The sequence below is a fragment of the Netta rufina genome (genome assembly GCF_964035555.1).
Source record: "Netta rufina genome assembly, chromosome: Z".
In the NCBI taxonomy this organism is placed as follows: domain Eukaryota; kingdom Metazoa; phylum Chordata; class Aves; order Anseriformes; family Anatidae; genus Netta; species Netta rufina.
Window position 1 is genome coordinate 19,421,447 of NC_140126.1, and position 22,105 is coordinate 19,443,551.

Below are 22,105 nucleotides of genomic sequence, written 5' to 3' on the forward strand. Positions count from 1 at the left end.
GTGAAGAGCAAGCATACCATGTTCCCAGTAAGCAACACTTCTATAATGCGAAGTTTTCTTTAAAGCTAGAAAGAAGCTCCTGCACATATGTTGCTATCAACAAGGTTTTTGAAAACAGACTGGAAAAAAATAGAAAATACATTTTTGAGTAGCACTCCTATAGGTTCATTAAGTGTTTGTGAAACTACAATACTTCTTATTAAGCCAAATTACAAAGAAACAATGAAATCAAAGGCACAGCTATGAAACATATAATCAGCTGTTAAAATAGAAAGAGTAAAGCATGAGCAGAGAAGAACATTTTACACTATAAAGGTATCAACCAGCAACAACAAATAGGGAAGCAAAAAGGCATTCTCTTCTGTTTCCAAACAATAGAGGTGCACAAAGGTCAGAGATATAAAAAGACAACTTCCCTTTTTATGTCAAAACTGCTATGTTTTGATGCAAAGATTAAAACTAATATAAGGATAATGGCTAGAAGAATTTAACAGGGAGATGTTATGACCGTGTCCTAACCTCCTCGACAGTACCTAAAGATGAGCACAAGGTTTGCTGAATGACATTGTGGGATGTCAGCTCATTTTGTCTTCGGTGTTAGCCCCCTCAGTGATGAGCCAGGGCAATCAAAAACCTGTTTGAACAGAAAAAAAGAAGAATATCAAAGGACAGATTAGAATTGGTGGTAAAATGAATAGTCTGAAATCTCAAAGTGAGATTACTGAGGTAATGATAACCTAGTCATCTCACAAAGACGGCTGTTATTTTAAGAAATGGAATTTCACCAAAAAAAAAGAAAAAAAGAAAAAGGAAAAAAAGAAAAAAAAGGAGAAGAAAATAAAAAGAGAAAAGAAGATAAAGAGATCAGCATGACTGAAAGTATGACTGTCAGATGAGAGATAAATCTTTAATGTGAAACAATTTACCTACTGACGTGACATTGGAAAATATGTTTATATTGCACATTTCTGTCTTCACCTAAATAATACCATTCTAAAATAAACAGAATCACAAGTTTATGTATTTTCCAGAATCTGAGAAAAAGAAAAGAAAGAGAATTTTTTAATTAATAACGTTGCTTATGATAATTCTAGCTTTATACTGGCAAAATAAAAACTACAAGAAGTAGTAACCAAGCAATATGGTGTGTTTACCATCTTTGTTATTTGGTTACTTATTTGTATTTATTTTTAATAAGAATCTGTATATTCCCCTGTCATTTGCAACAAAGACCATGTGACTCTGGAGGCAGAGTGGGAGAACAAGAGTGGAGAGTTGATGTTGCCTAATGGAACAACTCTGAGGCTTCTTGGACACCATGAAGCTGAGCAGAATATAAGGACCCATATGGAACTGAAATTTATGGAACCAATCTGCATTATTCCTTCTCCACAGTGTTGGTACCATGCTGTTTCACATGCAAAAGTACTGAGCCAACAAGAGCATTTTCTTTTGTACAAGTCCCTGTAATTTAACCTTTCCTATAGACACCGTTAAGTGCGCTTTTACTTGATTTCAACATGACTTTTTTTTTTTTTCTCGACGGATGATTAATTTTGAAAGGACCTTTGTCCTGCAATTTTATGTTTCAGTGGAAAATTGGGAGGCTACTTTTGAATATTCAGTGGTGAGCTGAACCACAGCAAATACCTTAATTGCAGGAGAGATCTCACCATTTACTATGCCTGCCAGTAGGCTCCGTCACATGCCTGCTGCATGGGAAAATGTGTATATAGTGTTAATTTGTTTTTGGTTTTGTTTCTGCTTTTTTCATAAAAGAAAATGATAAATTGTGTGATACTTTGTAGGGCACTGCTGGTTTTCAGACTGCAGCTTGGCTGTGGGATCTTTAAGATGGATTTTTGTTTGTTTGTTTAAAATGATGCATATGCCTGTCAGGTGGCATTCAGTGAAAGCTTCCACGCACGGAAGTAAATCAGCTGCAGGAGGCTGGTGCTGTGCTGTGGGCAGGCAGGTGGTATGTTTCCTCCAGGACCACTCTCCCTGCTGGCTCTGACACTGCCCACCCTACTCTGCTGGGACAGGCCAGGCTGTGCACCCACTCCTGGTCCCAGGCCCCAACACGCTTCATGCCAGAACTGAAGAAGCACATATTTACCAACAGGAGTCTTTGTTTCTCTAAATATCACTGGGCTGTTAGAGTGTTCTTTCTCTGGCGGGAAGCTCAGCCTTTTTTCTGTTTTAATGAGTCTCTTTTACTGAAAACAACAACAACGAACCTACAAAACATCTTTGCTCCTTTTGAAGTTGCCCTCGGAGCCCAATGCCACCTCCCACTGCTGTATCATTCATACAGGCGACTGCCCTTCATGAGCAGACCATATGATAAGCCCTTGCCTTTGATGTTAGAGCAGAAAGCATGTCCCAGTGACCAGATGAGCTGCCTCAGACTGACGCTTCTTTCTCTCTCTGTGTGTGAACTATTCCCCGTTTATATTCCCTATCAACATCAATTCCTTTTGTAGCTCACACATTATTTTTCTGTTCCACAGCAGACTCCTCTGCCACAGCACTCCATTCCTGACAAGCGACACATCCACCTGAGAAACCTGTCAGACCATCACATGCCTACATCCTACAAATTCCAAGGCTGGATAAGAGATGAGCAGGATCCTCATTTATTCTAAAAGAGGAAATCCATGTACACCTGAGCAACGTTTTGCATTGCAAACAGAGTGCAGGACGGGCAGGGTGACTTCTGTGCACCTGTGAAAGAGCTGACTCTCTGCACCTGCCTTGCTCTGAAGCAGAACGAAGGCAACAGAAATTTCTGTGGAAACCCAGCAGCTCTCATAGACTATCTCGTGCTTCATTTGATAGATGAGAAATATTCATGTATGTGTAACTGTAAAGGAAAGGTAAGTGAAAGAACAATAGCAACAAAACCACAATCACTTCACTTGTTTAATTGCACAAATTTTGATCAGATTCTGACAGAACTCAGGAATCCATTCTTCAACATGCTTACCAGCAGTCTCTGTTGAAAAACAGTGAACTACCTGGGGATGTTGACCTGTATGTTCTGGAGGCTTTGCTAACCAAGGCACACAGATCTGCATCATCTGGTTTGCTGCAGAGGGGCAGCAGGTGACAGGGCCATGAGACACAGGGCATTACAGAGCTCAGAGTGACATGATCTTGAGGAAGCACCTGTGTTCCTGCACTCAGAGAGTCTCTCTCCTTTACAAACAGATTTTGGAACTTGTGCTATAGATGTCTCTGTTTTCATTATCTTGTTCCTTGTGGGTTATTTCTGTGAATGCAGCGACTTCAGTATCATATTACATGTTTGCAAGTCAGTGAGCACCCAGACCTTAGCAAGAATAGATAAAAAAAAAAAAAAAGGTGCTACAAACAAGTAAATGAGCCTACAGAGATGGCTGCTATTGGCAGTTGTGTTCAGTATATAACATTATTGTACAGAATGCATGTTGTGAAAAACCCTGTCAAGACAGTACCCTGCCAGAATGATTTGAATGGATCAGCTTTGTTTGTTCCTGCCAGCTGATACAGTTAACACAAGCAAATGGGCTGAAAACCCAGCTTCAAAATGCAACCAGGATATTGACAACTACTGGAATAAAGCAAGAGATAGACTGCAGTCATTAGACTTTCAGAAAGATGCAGCTAATTTGCATCACAGTTACTGAATATTAGTCTTGCCTTCTTCGTGTAGTATTAAATCAACAGCTTGCTCAGAAATAATAGCTGAGACAGGGAATGAGTAAGTCCCTTGTGTGCACTGGGTGCTGGTTACCTGAGTGATGCTGAGACTAATGCATATCTCATGGTACAGAACATTTTGCTTTCTTTTGCTGAAGACAAAAAAGTGTCTTCACCTTAATCCTTTGGGTTCATAGGTTTGTTGTTGTTGTTGTTGTTTTGTTTTTGTTTTTGTTTTTTTTTTTGTTTGTTTTTGTTTTGTTTTGTTTTGTTTTGTTTTTCTTTTTTTCCTGACTTTCATCCAGTCAGAGAATTATGGTTAAAAATCCAATATATTAATTTGAATCAGATTAATCAGATGAAGAACTTGCTGTCTAACTGCTCTGTATTCTGTAAATTCCATGATTATTCCTTGCAGTACAAACAATACTGGAAGGCCACTTTTCTCTTTGAAACTTGTAACTTTGACAAACCCTGCAGTGCCATCTAAATAAATAAATTATATTACACATTACTCACAGACCGTTTTGGAAATCCAAAAATATATCTTTGGTCTGCTGTGGCTTATACCTTTCATGGGATACTTGGCAACAAAGCAATTTATAACAAGAAACCACTAAAATATTGGTACAGTGACACGTAGTAGAAAAATATCACCAAGTATGTAGCAGGTAGGCATCAATCACTAAATCTTAATTGCTACCCAGGAAAATAATTCCAGTTTTTGTTAAAGTTCAATAAACTTGAAGTCTAACCACATGCGAATTCTAATTAAATAATTATACAAGCAAATGAGTGCTCCAGAAGTGCTGATGCTGTCTTCTGCACTGCTTATGTCAGAAGCGTGAGTGCTGAAATTGCTGGAAGTATGATACTGCACCCAAAACCTTGGCAAAAAAAGCAGCCCTTCTGAGCCCTTCCAGGGAGACATGGTCCTGAAACTCCGATCTGGTGGTAGCTCACCAGTGACATTTTCCAGGTAGACAGTGCTAGTGGTGGGGCTTACTCCCATTGCCATGCCACGCTCTGCCTTTGGAGGTTTCACACTGCTGACCACTCTGAGCCATGGTCTGTGGATGTGGCATGAGCAGAAATGGGAGGGCTGGTCACAGTTCAGAGACATGTGAGCAGATGCTTGGGTCCTTCTGAAGTCAGTAGAATTTCAGTGCCTATTAAAATGCTTTGTAGAATAGGTATGGAATTAATTCTGCAATTAAAGTCCATTACTGAATCATTAAAAGGGCCTCTGTAAGCAGACTGTTTACGTTAAGTGCAAGCTGAGGTAACCTTGACAGTAATACATGCATAGGGATTTTATCAATAGTCCAAAGCTGAGGTCTGTGCAACCACTGCTCAGTTGATTTTAGTACCTGAAGTGGATGCAGTCACAGCTTTGACTGCACAGGAACAGATCGGTAAGGCAACAGAAAAGTTCTGTAGCAGTATATACAACTGTATTGAACAATTCCTGGCTACTTTTGCTGAATGAATCTAGAAAACTTCTACATGCATGTCCCCTGAAAGATAAAAAAGTTGGGAAACTCCACAATATTTGCTTTATGAAACTAGGATAATATCTGCCATCCTGGAGAAGGAAGAGACGTCACTATATGAGTCTCTGCCAGCATGATGGTATAGTATTTGATCTCATCACAGGGGGTTTGTTCTGTTTCAGACTCTAGGTCAGCAAGACGAAATGAAAACTGTGCTTTAGCACTGCCAATAATTTAGTGACACTCAGAGATGTCCCAGGCCTCACTGTTCTTTGCTACCAGCCTTACTTTAACTCTCAAATGATGATTGTTCTGTTTAGCACATTCTCAAGTGTAAGTAGTATTAGTTCTATCTCTAATTTATGTACACTTGGCATGTTTTTTTCTTTCTTTCCCTTGAATGGATTTCCCTGAGTGATCCCGTGGAACAGAGATTACTCCTTAGTAGACTTCTCCTTCTCCACCATTGTCATGAATAAATTGAAGGGAATGACTGGGATACTCTGCTGATTATCAATGAAGGAAAGGAGTTTTATTGGCAAATCTAATTTTGAAAGCTGTGTCTTCTAAGAGCAGAATATTCAACAGGATAGAGTTTTACATAAATAATGTGTTGAATTCATTATACGTACTTTCAGAGAGCCATAGGGGATTTCCCACTTAGAATCACAATGCAAGTTATGAGATACTGAGAGCTGCAATATGGTAACATTTCTGTCTGGAAGAGCCTATTTTCCAGGGCTCTTCAATGTGAGTTGGTGTGACTCTGTGTGTATTATTATGTGTTGGTCTTCAGCTGCAAAAAATAAAAGTAAAAATATCTTGTGATCTGGCAGTTATCCTGGAACTTGTTATGTTAGTTAATTTTGAAAATGGGTTGAAATAGGAAATCTCATATCAAGGAGGTAGAATAGCTTGTATGTGACTCAGTGCTGAAAAAAAAAAAAAAAAAAAAAAAAAAGACTAACCTATTGTACCAAGCATATATATATATATTTTCAAGGATACCTTTTATAAAAAGATAGTTTTGATCTGTTTGTTTTTAACAAAAGAGTAGACAAGTCTCTCCTAGGTCTGTTTAAAAAATGGTCTTTCATTGCAAATATAATTCCTGTGCACCTGTGAGTCAATATCCCCTTGTTTTCATCCCCTTACAATATTTACTTTTTACAAAAGTGGTCATAAGATAGTGATGCTTCTGCTCTCAATTACCATTTGTGCAACTCTCTTCATGGTAGAGTCTAGTCTTTGGTGTGGGCTCCTCCGTGCTTCACCCATACTGGTAATTTCCAATGTGAAACTGAAGTAACATTTGCTGCATTGGTGCAGGAGCTTTTAGGCCTGTGTTGCTTTGTCAAATGCACCGACTGAAGTTCTACACTTCTTTTCCAAGCTACTGATTTCCATGTTCTTGACAAGATTTGCTGCTGCTGTGTTTTACATTACCAGGCAAGTATCATGAGATATTTGCAATGGCATTCTCAATTTACTGATAGCTGTATATGCCCTTTAAAAGAGGTAACTCAACAGGCAGTTGACTATCTGACCTTCTTTGGCTAAGAGGAAAACAGCCAGTAGCTCCAACCTTCCTGTTCAAAACCCTGTTTTCTGTTTGAATTAGCATAGAAGGCAAATACCTGCACAAAGTGCCCATGAACTGTAATGGGTTTGTGCATTAGAACTTCTTTGAATGGTGATTTTTGCAGAACAGTGTTGAAGTATTCAAATTCTCATTATCTTACAATTTCGGAAGATACGCCCTCCCAGCAGAACACATGGTGTGGACTATCTCCAGAATGGAAGAAGAAGGGACATCTCTGGACAAAAATAACTCTTTTAGTTGTGCATGATGCCATACTGCTAAACCATATCCATATACCTTAAACTAAACCATATTGCTTTAGGCAGTGTAGCATAGTCTCAACGCACTATTTTTTTAACCCTAGGACTATAATTTGCTGGTGTCCTTTACCCACATATGGTCAGTTGCACAATGTATTCAAGTGACCTACAAGCCTTTTCAAGGTAATGACCTGCTTTGCATTAAAGAAAGATGAAAGTGTAGCCTTCAGAGAATTAGGGAAGGACAGCCCAATGGGGAGGAAACTGCAGCACAGCAGCACGATGTGAACAAAGGAGTTTAAGCATATGCGTTACAGGGCAGCAAGAACTGCTAATGCTGACACAAGCTGGCTGGGGAGGACTTAGTACGTCTACTACTAAACCTGTCTTCTGTATTATTAATGTCATGGACGCTCTGTAGCAATAGGTAGAGGTGACCAAGAGATTGCAAGATTAATAGGCAAATGTACAGTGAATACAGTTTATCACATTTGATGTATAAAATACTGTGACAGCCTTGAAAATGTTGCAATCCCCAGAGAGTCCATGTAAACTAAGAATACAACATACGGTAGGACTGCAACCTCAGAAAAGTCCTTAGGAGGAGCAAAGGACCCTACTAGTCACAATCACATTTTGCAACTCAACCCAGAGAAACATGCACAGGAAGAAACTAAATTTCAGAAAGTAAGGGAAGAAGGAAGAGTGGATTGTCATAGCTACATTGGGTGAGTGACCTTCATACTCCTAAGGCAGAGGGCCATGGACAGAGGAAGATATTGCCATGTCCTCCATTTGGTATTGAGTTATTAAAAGTCTTTGGGACTGCATTTCCTGCTGAACTAGAAGCAATCTGAGGACTGATGTTGTCAAGCACCAGGACATAGGGGAAATCTCATTAAACTGGTATCTTGTTTGCAAGTGCTGAGCAATGCAGAGACAGCTCATGAATTTTGGAAGCCCTGTTTTGTCACAGTAACTTTAAACTTGGTGCTCAATACTAAGCACCAAAAGCTTGTCTACAGAGTACTGTAGTCCTCAGTAGAGGCATGAACATGTGTAAAGTTACACAACTGTTTAGGGAACCTAAAATCCTGATCTGCCTGTAATCTAGCAAGACAGAGATTTAGGATTTAGACACCACATATCCACCCATCGCAAGACCAGACAGGTTGCACACAGCTGATGCAAGGTCTGTAATTGCTTCTGTGACTGCATTACAGCACAGACATACCCAAGACAGCTTTAAACTAATGAGTTTGAGAAGTGCTAGCAATATTAATAATCATCGAAGTGCTTCTCTGATTTCATAGGTAGGTTTATATCCTTCACTGAGGTCTCTGCTACAAGAACCTGAGTTATCTGTTATAAAACTGATTTAGATAAGACTGCACTCTGAGTTGTACTGTGGTGCAGGCTTGTTCAGAACACTGCTACTTAAAGAGCCTTTTAAAACTGTGAAATCATTCTTCCCCTCAGTCCAAGTTTACGCAGTGAGGAATCATCAATTCATTTACCAGCTCTAAGAGCAACACTTCAGCTATCCTGAATTGAGGCATACTTTGTATCTGTCGGTTACACCAGCATATGGTTAATAATGACATTCGTACAGCTTTACTCTTGTTCAGAACAGCCACCCAGCAGCCTGACCACATAGGCCAGCATGCAGCCAGCAGGGACTGGCAGGTCAGGGTACACTCACAGGAGCACGATAACCAGCATTGAGCAGCAGCAGGGCTGCAGGGAGAAAGAAGCAACTTTTCTAAAAACCTTTATGGAGCCACAGCAATGGTTGCTGCTGTGAGAGTTCCCGGATCTAGCTGCAAGGGAACATGCAGCGCCCATGAGTGGTCGGGTAACAGCTAAACAGCTTCCAGCTGAGAGATCAGTTCCTGGGATAATTGTGCCATTACGAGCTCGCTGCACCGCCATGCTTTCCCATCCCACCTTTTGCAACACTGTTCCTAGCTCCTTTTAAAGCTTACGTTTCTCCTTGGGTCATCCCTGTCACAGGCTTCCTGTACCAAAGGCTGTATGTTTAAAGCTGGAGTTGTATTTATTTTTAGCATGGGGTGGCCAGTGGATTTGCAGGAATCTAATGTGCCTGTATTTTACACAATCATGTTATGCAGGTCAGTGACCCGGTCCAGACCGGACTAGGGTTAGATACAGCAGCTGCTGCCAAGGAAACACAGTTAGGGCTGTGAAGCAGGGAGATAGACAGTGTTACCCCTCAGGTTCCCCATGCAGCACATGAAGGAAGGAAATCCCAGCTACACAAGCATGTCTAAGTGCATTGCTTTGCTATACAAGTGCATGCCAGAGTCAAAAGTCTTTGCTCTGATTCCTTTCATAGGATACTTATAAATCAGCATAAAGAGAACTGCAAAACTAATAGAATTCTGTAGCAATTGTTACAGAGGCAAGTACATAATCTTGCCTTAAAAGAGCCAAGATTTTTGAAATGTCTCCATAGCCTGATTTGAGCCATTTATCTCTTTAAATCTCAACTTCAGGGAAGGCTGAGTGCACCCTCAAAGCTGTGTGTTAGGGTATCATGTCTATTGGTCTCCTAGCTTTCTGAATCTGAATGGGAAATGCACAATGTGTGTCTTTGTGTCGAGGTATGGAGACCTGATTGCCTTTTATTTTTTAACCACTCTGGTGCCAGCATGCTGCACCTTGTATGGAACCTGCCAAGGTGAGAAAGGGCAGCAAGATCAGAGTAAACCAGGAGGAGCTGGTTGACAAGTGCAGGCAGTGGTCATGGGGTTTCACAGCACAGAGAAATTCAGGACCTACACCGAGTCTGTTGTGTGAGGGAGGTCAGTGACAGAGGCAGAAGCTCTCAGTTTTGCCACACTTAGATTAGGACAACATGGGCACTTCTTTCCCTCCTTGTTTTGTAAGATGATGGATGACACTGTGCTCCAAGCTGACGTGGCTGTTCTCACAGAGATTTAGAGCAGGCATATGAATTTGTTGGTTCTTCCAGTGACCCCCATTTAATGAAATCCCATAAACTACTTAACATGAGAAATGTAGCTCCTGGGGGAAAAGGTTTGGATATGATGTGTCTTCCAGGAGGCTAGCTTTCCCCCTCATGCTGGAGGCATCTTTTGCAAAAATCAAAGTTCAGTTTGCTGTAGTATCAGCAGACTGGGGACTCTTTTTACCATTCACTGCATATTGCATGGGCCAGGATGCCTTGGGCCCTGGGTGAATTGTGAGCGCTGCTGCTTTACTTTGCTTTGTCACTGCCTTTTAAAGACCCAGATCTCATGCCTCTTCTCACACTAAGGCTGAATAAAAAGTAAGGCCAATACAAAATAAAGGCCAGGTCCTCTGCCTGGGACTATGGAGCCAAAAGTTTATTCCTGCAATGGGCACTTTTGGCTATCCACTGTGACCAGAATGGGGATAACCAGTCAGGATAATTCCACAACCAAGAATCAGTCCAATTAAAAACAAAATGAATGTGGACAAATGATACTTTTCAAGCAAATTAACTGCTGCTATAGCCTGGCACACTGGCTTGGGTGATCTTACTGGCCCTGGCTAGCAACTGGAACTGTCCTTCCATATCTTAAAAGTGTATTTTTAAAATTGTTGGTCCCGAGTGCTCTGTTGCAACACTCCAATGTTATTTTTCTGAAACAGTTATTCTCTAGCCAGTGAGATTTATTGGACATTTATTTCTAATTCTGGAAGCTGGTGAGTGATCTTTCCATGAAGTTACATTAACTAGTCTCCAAATACTACTCAGGGTAAGAAGCCAGCAATTATATCCTAGAACCACAATTAACCTCAAATAATCTATTTCTGTTGAATGTGACTGCTCTTATTCCAGCATCTCCTGCATGAAAAGGAAGCATCCCTCCAGCCCTGGTATGGGATGTAACAGCTTCACCTAGATGAAAATGTAAGTGCAAAATGCTAGTAAAGCTCTAACTCATGCAAGCTTAAACAAAGAGGTATCCTGCAGGGTGCCAGGCTGCCTTTTCCCTCAGTTTACAAGGTCTCTGCTCTCATTGATTTCAGGAGAAGCAAGGAAACTACACTGTGTATAAGAACATTGATTGGTCTGGTGATTTTTTTTTTTAAATTTTTATTATGCTTAAGAGCTGCTGACATGTGCAAAAAACATTGTACAAGGTGTGATCAGGAAGTAAATCGTCCCTGCCCTCCAGCATGCTCCAGTAATTACCTTCAATAGCAAACCTGTAAGTTAATCACAGTATTTGCAAACTCAATCTCATTGTTCATATGCTGAATCTTTTCCTGTGGAGTGCTATCCATTGAAATTGAGAATTTACAGGAAGTTCATTTGAGGCAGGCATTTCTTACTGGTAAGAATACTCTAATTATTATTTTATAATTAAATTAGGCTTTTTAAAAAGTTAACCATGACATTTTAATAGCTTCAGCTCATATTGATATTCTGAGGACACTCTTCAGCTCAGCCACTTGTGATTGAAAAGGATGTTTTTCCAATTAAGCAATCTCTTTTTAAGAGCTTCTTCTAAATGACATCTATTTTACTGAGGGATGTGGACTAGAATATAATTTGTTTCCCTAGATACACAGTCTCGTAGTACAGAAGGTAGCTCTTTCAAACACACATATATATTTTTTACAAAATTTAAACCTCTGTCCCACAATGAGTTTACAATGTCAAACACTAAAAAATAAAAATAAATAAATAAATAAAAATGGATTATTAACAGCTAGTTGTAGTCACTCCATACAATATTGTTTCTAATGCACCAGAGTACATCCTAAAGAAATCTACTTAAAATCTGTAGACACACTGGATTCATTAGCAGCTTATCTGATGCTTCAAAATACTCCATGCATCAAGAGCAATGCTGCTGGATTAAAGTAAGACTTTCCTTTCATCTCTCTTTATTCTACAAATTATACTTGGGGACCCCTACATGGATTTGGACTTCATTTTGTTAAGTATTGTAGAGACAGAAGAAAAAAAAGCAGTAACTATCCCAGGTGGCCTACAAATATAGAAGTCAATATTGTGCATGAATACAGCCAGCTAAGGTGGTGAATAAGTAATAAATTATTACTTATTTAATAATAAGTAATGAAACAACATTAGTCAGACCAATAGCCAGTGACCTCATCACAACAAAAGCCAAATCACTATTACTCTTTGAGCAAAGGTGGACTTGAAAAAAGAAATTGAATGGAAATTCTTTGATACTTTTGAAAATGTGTCCAGGAAATTCCTATCAAGGACAAGAGGCATAAAAACAGAAGGAAGAAAACATATTAAATGAGAGTGGGAGGAAGCTGACAGCGTGAGCTATGTGGTGACAGGAGTTAACTTCTCAGCACACAGAATGGCAATAGGGCTGTGATAGTCCACAAGGGGCCTTGAAGATGAAGGCAAATAGTTTATCTTTGGTGAAACAGTGAAAAAGTATTGGAGAAATACAAAGCAAACAGTGATGTTAACAAGTGTCAGACCAAAATTAAACAAGTGGTCTTATGGCTGTATTTCACTCTTCACTTGGTAATTAGTAATTGCTGGCAATTATCAGGCCAAAAGTAAATTTAATAATATTAATTCCAAAGAAATTTGAAAAGTCAAAGTCAGAAAGAAGCGTTTGATTTTACTGATTTTTTCCATCTGAAGCTGTATCTTCATTGTGTAAAAGACCTTGAAGATTTTTGTCTTCGTTCCAGTTCACAGGAAAAATGAATGTCAACAGATGAAATTTCCTACACAACAGAAATACCATCCAGGTGTTATCAGAAAAATACTGTCCCTACATTAGATAAGAAAAACTCTAAGAACTGTGTCTCATCATAGGACAAAGGGCTTCCCTAAAATGGTCCTGCAGAGCAAACCTGTAATGCACTACCAGATAGCAGAGGGACCTTGGACTGTGGCTGCCCTGGTTGTATCCCACGCATTTTTCTGTGTATACCTGTCACTTGGGAAATTTTCATGTACACTGGGTTTGACAGGAAAAGACAAATGACTCAAATCTCTTACATTAAGTACCCTACCTTGACTATAAACCACCAAATACCTTGTTTTTCTAACCAAGGTTAAGGAAAACCGATACTGTATTTGCATGATTTTGTCTTACTTTTAAAATGTTTTAAGCAACAAATTGTTCCATATTCAAATATTCTACAACGCTACTGCATTTTGGAGGAAATGTTTTAAGAGGGTTTAACTAGTATTAGGAACAACAAACCAGCTGAGAGTTTTATTTTGTCAAATCTGTCTGTGATTTGGCTTTGTAACACTTCTCAAACTGTATTTCAGTAGAGAGCAAAGAGGAAGAAGTAACTCTTTGACAGGACAAAGGCAAAAGAAATGCTATCCAAAAGTCTCCAGTAACCTAAAAGACACAGAATGGTCAGAATCATGAGATACTCATTAGCTGACTTCGGAATCAGCAGTGCCTAGAGCTGATTATTTCTGCCTCTGTCAGAAGGTCTAGCAGTAGTGAACTGAATTATTGTAGATGGTTTCAAGGGATAAGGAAAGATAAATGAGCCAAACAAAACAGGCCTGCAGAAAATTAAATGAAACACAGCCGATATGTTCTAATAAAAGATCACTGCTAAAACAGCAAAGGAAATAATGAATTTGTTAGAACAAACACAGGGGCAATAAATGTTATTGCATATAAATAATGTTTACATAATTTTGTTCTATGGAATAAAAAGAGGTGGTTATACCATACATGCAAACTATGTCCTGTTTAAACTTTGAAGGGTATTTCATCTTTTGTTCTGCTTATCAGACAAATTTAAAGCAATGGCACATTATACTGCAAAGACATACAATGATCTCTGTTATCTCAATATGATCCCTCAATTATGTAGCTGTTTATTACTTTTTGCAATGAGGTATGTCGATTTTTTTCCTAGTTTATACTAACAACAATTCTCTAAGTACATATTCCTGTAGAGCACGGAAGTAGATATTGTTGAAAATACTGGTAATAAATGGTAGCATTTGTGAATCCAAGACAAGATATGCATTAAAAAAATATTAGGAATAAAAGACCCATCAGCTCAAAATATATTGCTAGAATGATAAAGAACATATGAACCAGAGAATACAAAGCACATGATCTAACCATCTGCTGTAAAATCAATATAAAAGGAGTTGGAGGTCAATATACCAGTGTAACTAAGCCTTCTGCAACCAGGCAGTATGCGATGAGCAGGGAAAGCTTGGTCACACCCCACTACATTCATTTAAAGTACTAGTTTTGATCACTTGTTAACAGGAATGATGCATGCAATACATGATAAGGTTCTCTCAGAGCTCAATATTTAATCTATGGGGCGGCCAGGTACCCCAGACTTATGTACTCATTAATTTCCTTACCAGTGGTTCAGCTTTTACTGGAAATAAACACATGCATACATATTTTATACACGTTACTGGAAATAAGCATATTTACAAACTTATCACTCTTCTCACTCAGCCCTCCTGCATTCAGTGTGCCCCAGTGACTGAAGGGAGAAGGGAGGATTTCACAGGTAGCAGCAAGGGGGTGAGAATAGTCTGTGGAGTTGCTCTCCTTCTCTCTCCCAGCTGGCTGATGCCCAGCTGTCTGCATTATACAGAGAACACAGAGCAAAGAGAATCTTAAGCTACATGATACCGGGGGGATGAATAAATGTCTCTCCTTTTTCATCATCATCAGTTACCTGTAAAGACCAGAACGGTTGCCTCAAGCATGCATTTTGTCCATGTATGTATGTATGTATGTATCTATCTATCTATCTATCTATCTATCTATCTATCTATCTATCATCTATGCTGTTTCATTGTCTTCAAGCAGCAAAAAACCGTGGGGATCTGATCCAGGACACTGGACAAAGATGACCCACAGAGGTCTCTTCCCACCTCAGCTGTTCTGTGAGCCTATGGCTTTCTCTAGCATGGAGGAACTGCAGCATTGTGTTATGGTTCCAGGTAGAGGGATACAGGAAAGCAAAAATGCCATGACTGAGTGTCATTTTGGGCATGCAACCTCTGATGTATTTCAGGTGTAACGATACAGAAGTGACCTAGACCAGTGAGCTGTATAGCACCCATTTCTACATACTCCACATCTTTTGCAAGCTGGGTAAAGATGAAGTAGATAGAGTAGACAATGGTTAAGTGCATGTAATGAATATATGATGGGAAATTTATCAAGTGTCAGAAAAACAAATTGTAAATGGGAGATGTGTATGAAGGGAAGAAGACAAACACAGAGATGAAGTATTTTCTCCTTGGACTCCTTGGAGTTTCAGCACCCACAAGAGTTCCTTTTCAGTTTCTTTTAATGACTGAGCCTTTACAGTGCGGTAATTTTAAAGGCAAAATGTTTTGTTTGTTTGTTTGTTTGTTTTTGTTGTTTTGTTTTGTTTTGTTTTCTTATGCTAAGCCTAAGGAAAAGTAAAAATAACTGTCCAGATCTGCCATGGGCATCTTATGTCTCCTACCAGGCATAAAGTAAGTCTCCTGCATTCAACATTTGACAACACTGCTCTTTCTTTCTGTGAGTAATTGAGGGAAGTAGTAATTAGGATCTCTTGGTGAAACTGTGATGATGATAAATGATGATCACTAACTGTGATGGGGCTTTCCATGAACAGATCTATTAATACTAATATGACTTCCCTCTAGCTGCAGCAAAGGAAATCCATCTTCTTCATCAGAAAGTCATCTGCTAATTTTCTATACCAGTAACCTAACAAGAATCTCCTGTTCTTCCCCTTGGTGTAAGTGTGAGAGAGGTATTCTGACCCTTAACATTACTCAGTTTATTAACTGGAAAATGAAAGAAGGTGATGTACTCTTAAGTGTCTAATTAGCTTCTCCTCCTCAGCAGTTTTGAACAAGTCTATTCACAGCACTTTTATCATATACCGCTGTTGTTCAACAATATTTGTTCAAATGTTGAGCAAATCTATACTTTATTCACTTTGTTTATTGAGGCATTTTTTCTTTAACATGTGCTAGCAAGATATTTTAGTATGCAAGATACCCACTGTGCTGTTGAAGTTTATAGAAATCTGTCAGATAAAGTGTTTATTTTACATTTTATTCTCCTGTATGAAGTAGATGAAGGAGCTGGAGGTGTTGGGAAGAGCTGTGAACATGCTATATAGAAATAAAGGTGTCTGTTTCTTTTTTTCCAAATAAACAGCAACTGAAGACAATAGGCACAAACATCTAAATAAAATAGACAGCTTTTGATGAGTTAAATTCCATTTCAGATCACATTTCACTAAATTTAGGAATCATATGAGCTGAAGAAGCATTTCCATCTCCAGAAGGAGCGGGAATAGGATTTAACAATACTCAGGTCACTTGTAGAACTGAGCAGTTACATTAATCAGCATCTGAGGGCCTAAAAAGCTGGTGTTTCTATGCAGAACGATCTTAAGACAGTATATCATTGAAACTGATAGATTCTCCATTGCTATGTTTGGGGGTCCCGGGAAAAGTCACTGCTGGCAGGGCTTGTTCCAGTTACTGCTTTCTGCCAGGGCTGGTGGCAGGCTGGGTCTGTAGCTTGCTGGTGTAGTTACAACCAGACGAAAATTTAGTAAGGACTGTAGGAGTGCTTCAAAGAATCACAGGCTCTGGTTGCACCTGGCAGGGAGCCTGGGCTCCTGAGTAGGTCATCTGTGGGACCTTTTGGCCATCTCTATTGATGGCAGACATCTGCAACCCTTTTCATGGTGCAGGGCAATGTCCTCAAATTCTCTAGCTCTGTTATGGGTTTAGCTCTCCAGAGCTAACACATCAGAATGGCCAGACGCTCTTCCATTTTGAGAAAGCCTTTGTAAAGGGGATGCACAGTAGCTGGCATATTGCATGAATGGAAACCATGGGTTAGCTCCCTGCATGTGTCCTTCTAGCGGTACCTTACTGGTTTGATAAGAGGGTGTTGGGCTGCTGGGCCTGCTTGGACCTGTGGGAGAGGCTGCGCACAAAACCTTGGTACTGGTGTTGGGATTTCCTTGAAGGCAGTTTAGGCATACCCCATCTTCCTGGAGACCTGCACTGAATTCTTGAGGACAGATATCCTCAAAGTTCATTTGTTTGTTGCTGTTTTAACGTGTTGCAGGAAAGCATGTATCTTATCCCAACAACTTAGCAAGGTCGTAAATACACAGAGGATCTCCAAAAATGAAAGGAATGACATCATGCTTATTAGATTTGCTAATGCCACAAATCTGCAAGGGACTGTGAGTATGTTGGAGGACAGGACTAGAATATAAAGCGGTATTGACAAATTGAAGGTATGGTCTGAAATAAATAGGATGCTATTCACTGGCAATACATGTAAGGAACTGCATTTAGACAGGAGTAATCAGCTGCACAAATAGAATGAGAACAATTATTTAAGTAGCAGATCCTTATTTGTAGGTTGTATGGCTCATAAACAAAAAGCAAGTCAACAATGCCATCCCTTGCCTTTTCCCCCTTGCCAAACAAACCCAAACACAGATAACATAGTGGTACATAACATAGTGGTACACAGTGGTACATAACATGAACTTCAGCCTGTGGAAACATGAAGCTATCTTCCCTCTTTCCTTGGGACCCCCCAAGGCTTCAGCTGGGCTGTTGTGCTCCATTAAGTATTGCCTCAGTCCAACAAAACATTTCAATTGAGAGTAGAGAGGATGCAAGGGGATTCAAATGTTGGCAGGTCTAGAAAATGTTACTTATGAGGAAATAAGTTAAATTAAGTGTTTTTAGTTTTCATGTATGTCTATAGATGCTATGTGGGTTGACTTCAAAAGATCTGTGAGAATTGAGAAAAAACAAATTGTGGCTTCATTTGACTAGATCCTGCACTTGCAATTGGCTATGTCTAAAGACACAGTAATCTTGCAAGGGAAAGTTTTTAAACCACCAAGTTAGAGATTAGAAGCTGTTTGTTATGGTTTGGAGCAGGCTTTCTGGTGCTGATGTGTAGTTTTGATCTGGGAACAACTTTAAGAACAAGTTAGATGAACATCTGCAAGGAATTAGGCAGATACAGACATAGTTCTTTGTTCAGTTGGAGGGGTGATTTGAACGGTTTCCTGAAATATCTTACAGCCCCCAGCATGAGCCATGAATCTGGGAGATGAAGGAAGGAAGAGAACAGCACTGAGCTGAGCTGCTCATTCTTAATGTTGCTTTGAGATATATTGACTATAGATGAATTTTCTTCCCACTTTTCTTTCAGTTTCTTCTGCACCTTCCCGCTGTCCTTAAGTCTTCTTTCCCTACCCTATTTATCATTTCCAACTTTGCCATCTTTCTTTCCTTTTTCTCTCCTCCCTCAGTGTGCAGGAGCAAATGAGGTTGTCCCTCAGTTGAGAATAAATTCAAAATGGTGACTTCACTGCTGCTCTAGCAGGTATTGCATTGACCCTCACCTTGACCCTCCTCTAACTACTGACTCTTCGGGGATGCTTCACTAGGCTGCTCAGTCTGTTCTCATCTTGGTGTTTGAGGAGACATGCAAGTATTTCAGCTGTACAGGCAAATCAATCAGAGATTGATCGTAGATAAACCATTTTGACCTGATGCAGAATTTATCTGAATATTCAATTACAAAATACTGTCATTGTTAATAAAGCATATATAGTTCAGGAAGATACAATCTGAAGAACAACAGTGTGCAGCTGCACACATGCAGCTCTTATTTTGCCAGAGATTGAATTTTGCACAGAAAAAAATTGGAGTTGAGATGCACACAAAATTGGGAGTGCAGGTAAGAATAACCCCATGAGACAAACACAGAAGATTAGTACCTGGTGCAGAATCATGGTATTTCTTCAAAAGAGGCAGCTTCCCCTATACCGTCACATAAACAGAAAGCACATCATTTTGTTAAGCCAGGGATCTTGAGTCAGTATGGAGCTTTAACACTTAATTGATGTATGGCCCTGGGCAAATTGCTTCTTCACTTTGACCTTTCCAGACTTCTGTTTCCCTTATTTATACTGCAAATTCTTCGATTTGGACAAAGCCCCATACTACATGCTCGTATGCTGTTTCAATGGACTCTCTCTCACCAGTGTCAGCCCTGCTATATATAACTCCAATTGTACTGATGGAAAGAAAATTTGAGGTTTGATACCTTTTGTCAGCTCACTAATTATGTGGTAAAAAATCCTGTGTTTCAAAGGCATTTATGCTTGCACAGAACATTTCTTATAAAACATTTCTCTAGTTACTATTTTGGTCTGATATTTAGGGTCCTAATTTCAGTGAGCTCACTGAAAGATAAAATAATTCTTTTAGGCATATAATGTATGTAGGAATTAAAATATATATTAGTGGTACTTGTGCTCAATATTATCTGTGTATGTATTTTTTGTGAAGAAAAAACCAATTTGACACGACCTTAATGATGATGATTCAAGTATGTTTTTGTTAGCAATACTACTGCAAGCTGTATTAGCAGAAAATGCCACCTACAGCACTGGGGATTGTAGCCAGAAACAATATACTCCATCTTCATTTTATCTTTCAGCACTGAGTCCTTTTTAAATTATTCAGCTGTGCAAACTGTAGGCAAGAAAAGCAAAACCAACACCCGCTCTCTTGAGAAATAAACCCCAGACCCTCTAGGTAGGGATCTAGCTGACATTTACCCAGATGGTACATAGTAGCTCAACATATTTCATTTATTTATCTGCATATGAAAAACAGAGCAAGAGGATTCCATCACAGGAAAAATTATTTAATACACAAAATAATTTTAATATACATTAATTTATTCTAAAGTGTGTAATATTAATACATATAAACACATAGATGTCCTAAATGCATAGTCCTTTGACTGCAAAGAACAGACAGACTTTTAAGGCAGCAGCCGTGATACAAAAACAGAAATGGGATGCATTATTCAAACACACTAGTTGTGAGTGTAAGTTGTACAGTGAACTAATTAGATTTCAGTGTTGAGCAATACTTGGGAGCTCATTTTCATAAACTTCCCTCCCCACTAATTACTGGTAAAGAAAGAAAAAAAAAAAATCAAAAAACAAAAACAGGCTAATTGCAGATTAGTCTAAAAATTAGTCTAAAAAATAAAAATTAGTCTAAAAATTGTAGATTCATTTAGTACTGTGCACACAATAAGAAACAAATATGTGAAGGGCTGGTAGACCTAGCTTGTCATTCAGGGCAATCTTCCCTCCAACATGCAATTTTCCTGTGTATAGTTGTCTTGGACACATATGTGAACTGAGTATAAATTAAAGATGTTTTTTACTCTGCTAACATGCAGGGATTTCTTGCCAGTACATCTATGGTTGGAGTTCTGCACTAGTCTTACCGTGCAGTGTCCTTTGTTACTGTCTTTGTATATGCCACTTTATGATGTCTCTAGCGTGTTTTAGTCTGCTGTATTTCGTATGGCCTCTGAATAGGTAGAATGAAAACATGGCTTGGAAGGAGTCTGAAAAAAACAATGAGAAAGCAAACCAAAATGATGTGAGAGAGGTTTATATCATAAACAAATAATGAGCAAGCTATGACAAGCTTCTTGTGTGTATACTTAGGCATGTGGATCCTAGTAAATTCATATGTCTCGTCTGCTCTCTGATTTTAAGTTCTTTGACGATGAGAGAATTTTTTTTTTTTTTTTCTGGTGAATTGTGATTTGCAGGTGTTTGCTGAAATGAGCCCTGGCAGTGACCTACATAATAAAGAGCTCTTTTCACTGATAGCTGACTCAGGTTATCATCAGCACTGTGTCTCAACTGATGCATAGCCTTTGATGAAGATAGAGCAGTCTAGTCTGCAATGTTATTAGTGCTACTGGTAACATAGGTGATAATGCGACATCTCTTGACATTTACAAGTGAAACAAAGTGTTATGTCCTTCATTTATGACTGTGAGGACAATCTGGCTTAAAATAGGATATGGAGCAGAGCCAAAAATGGTTTAGATGTCAGTGCAGAAGAATTATAGTTGATCTTGTATAGAAACCTGAAAAAAACAAGTAAATGTTGATCCACCTTGACTTAAAACTGCAATCTTTGCAACTAATAGACTTGTTTATGCAGGTGTCTGTAGAGATTCTTGGTGTGGTTAGTAATCAAGTGCTTAAAGCTTTGAGATGTGGGAAATGCTTGTATACTGACCCAAACTGACCCAAACTTAAGACCTTTAAAATAATATAATAGAATCACAGAATCATTAGGGTTGAAAAAGCCCTCAAAGATCATCTGGTCCAACCATCCCCCTACTACCAATGTCACACAGTAGACCATGTCCGTAAGAACCACGTCCAAGCTTTCCTTAAACACCCCCACGGACAGTGGCTCCACCACCTCCCTGGGCAACCTGTCCCAGTGCCTGACTGCACTTTCTGAGAAGAAATGTCTCCTCATTTCCAACCTAAACCTCTTCTGGTGCAACTTGCGGCCATTCCCTCTAGTCCTATCACTGGTTATCTGCAAGAAGGGGCCAAACCTCAGCTCCCCACACCTTCCTTTCAGGGAATTGCAGAGAGCAATGAGGTCTCCCCTGAGCCTCCCCTTCTCCAGACTGAACACCCCCAGTGCCCTCAGCCTCTCCCCATAGGACTTGTGTTCCAAGCCCTTCACCAGCTCCGTAGCCCTGCTCTGGACACACTCCAGGGCCTCGATGTCCTTCTTGTAGTGAGGGGCCCAAAGCTGAACACAGCACTTGAGGTGCAGCCTCACCAGAGCAGAGTACAGGGGGACGATCACTTCCCTGCTCCTGCTGGCTGCACTATTCCTGACACAAGCCAGGATGCCGCTGGCCTTCTTGGCCACCTGGGCACACTGCCAGCTCATGTTCAGGTGAGCATCGACCAGCACCCCCAGGTCCTTTTCTTCTGCACAGTTTTCCAGTCATTCTCCCCCAAGTCTGTACTTGTGTAGCACAAGTGCTACATGGTGTTGTTGTGGCCAAAGTGCAGGACCCGGCACTTAGCCATGTTCAACCTCATCCCATTGGCCCATTGATCCAACCTGTCCAGGTCCCTCTGCAGGGCCTTCCTACCCTCTGGCAGATCAACACCTCCCCCAGCTTGGTGTCCTCTGCAAACTTAATGAGGGT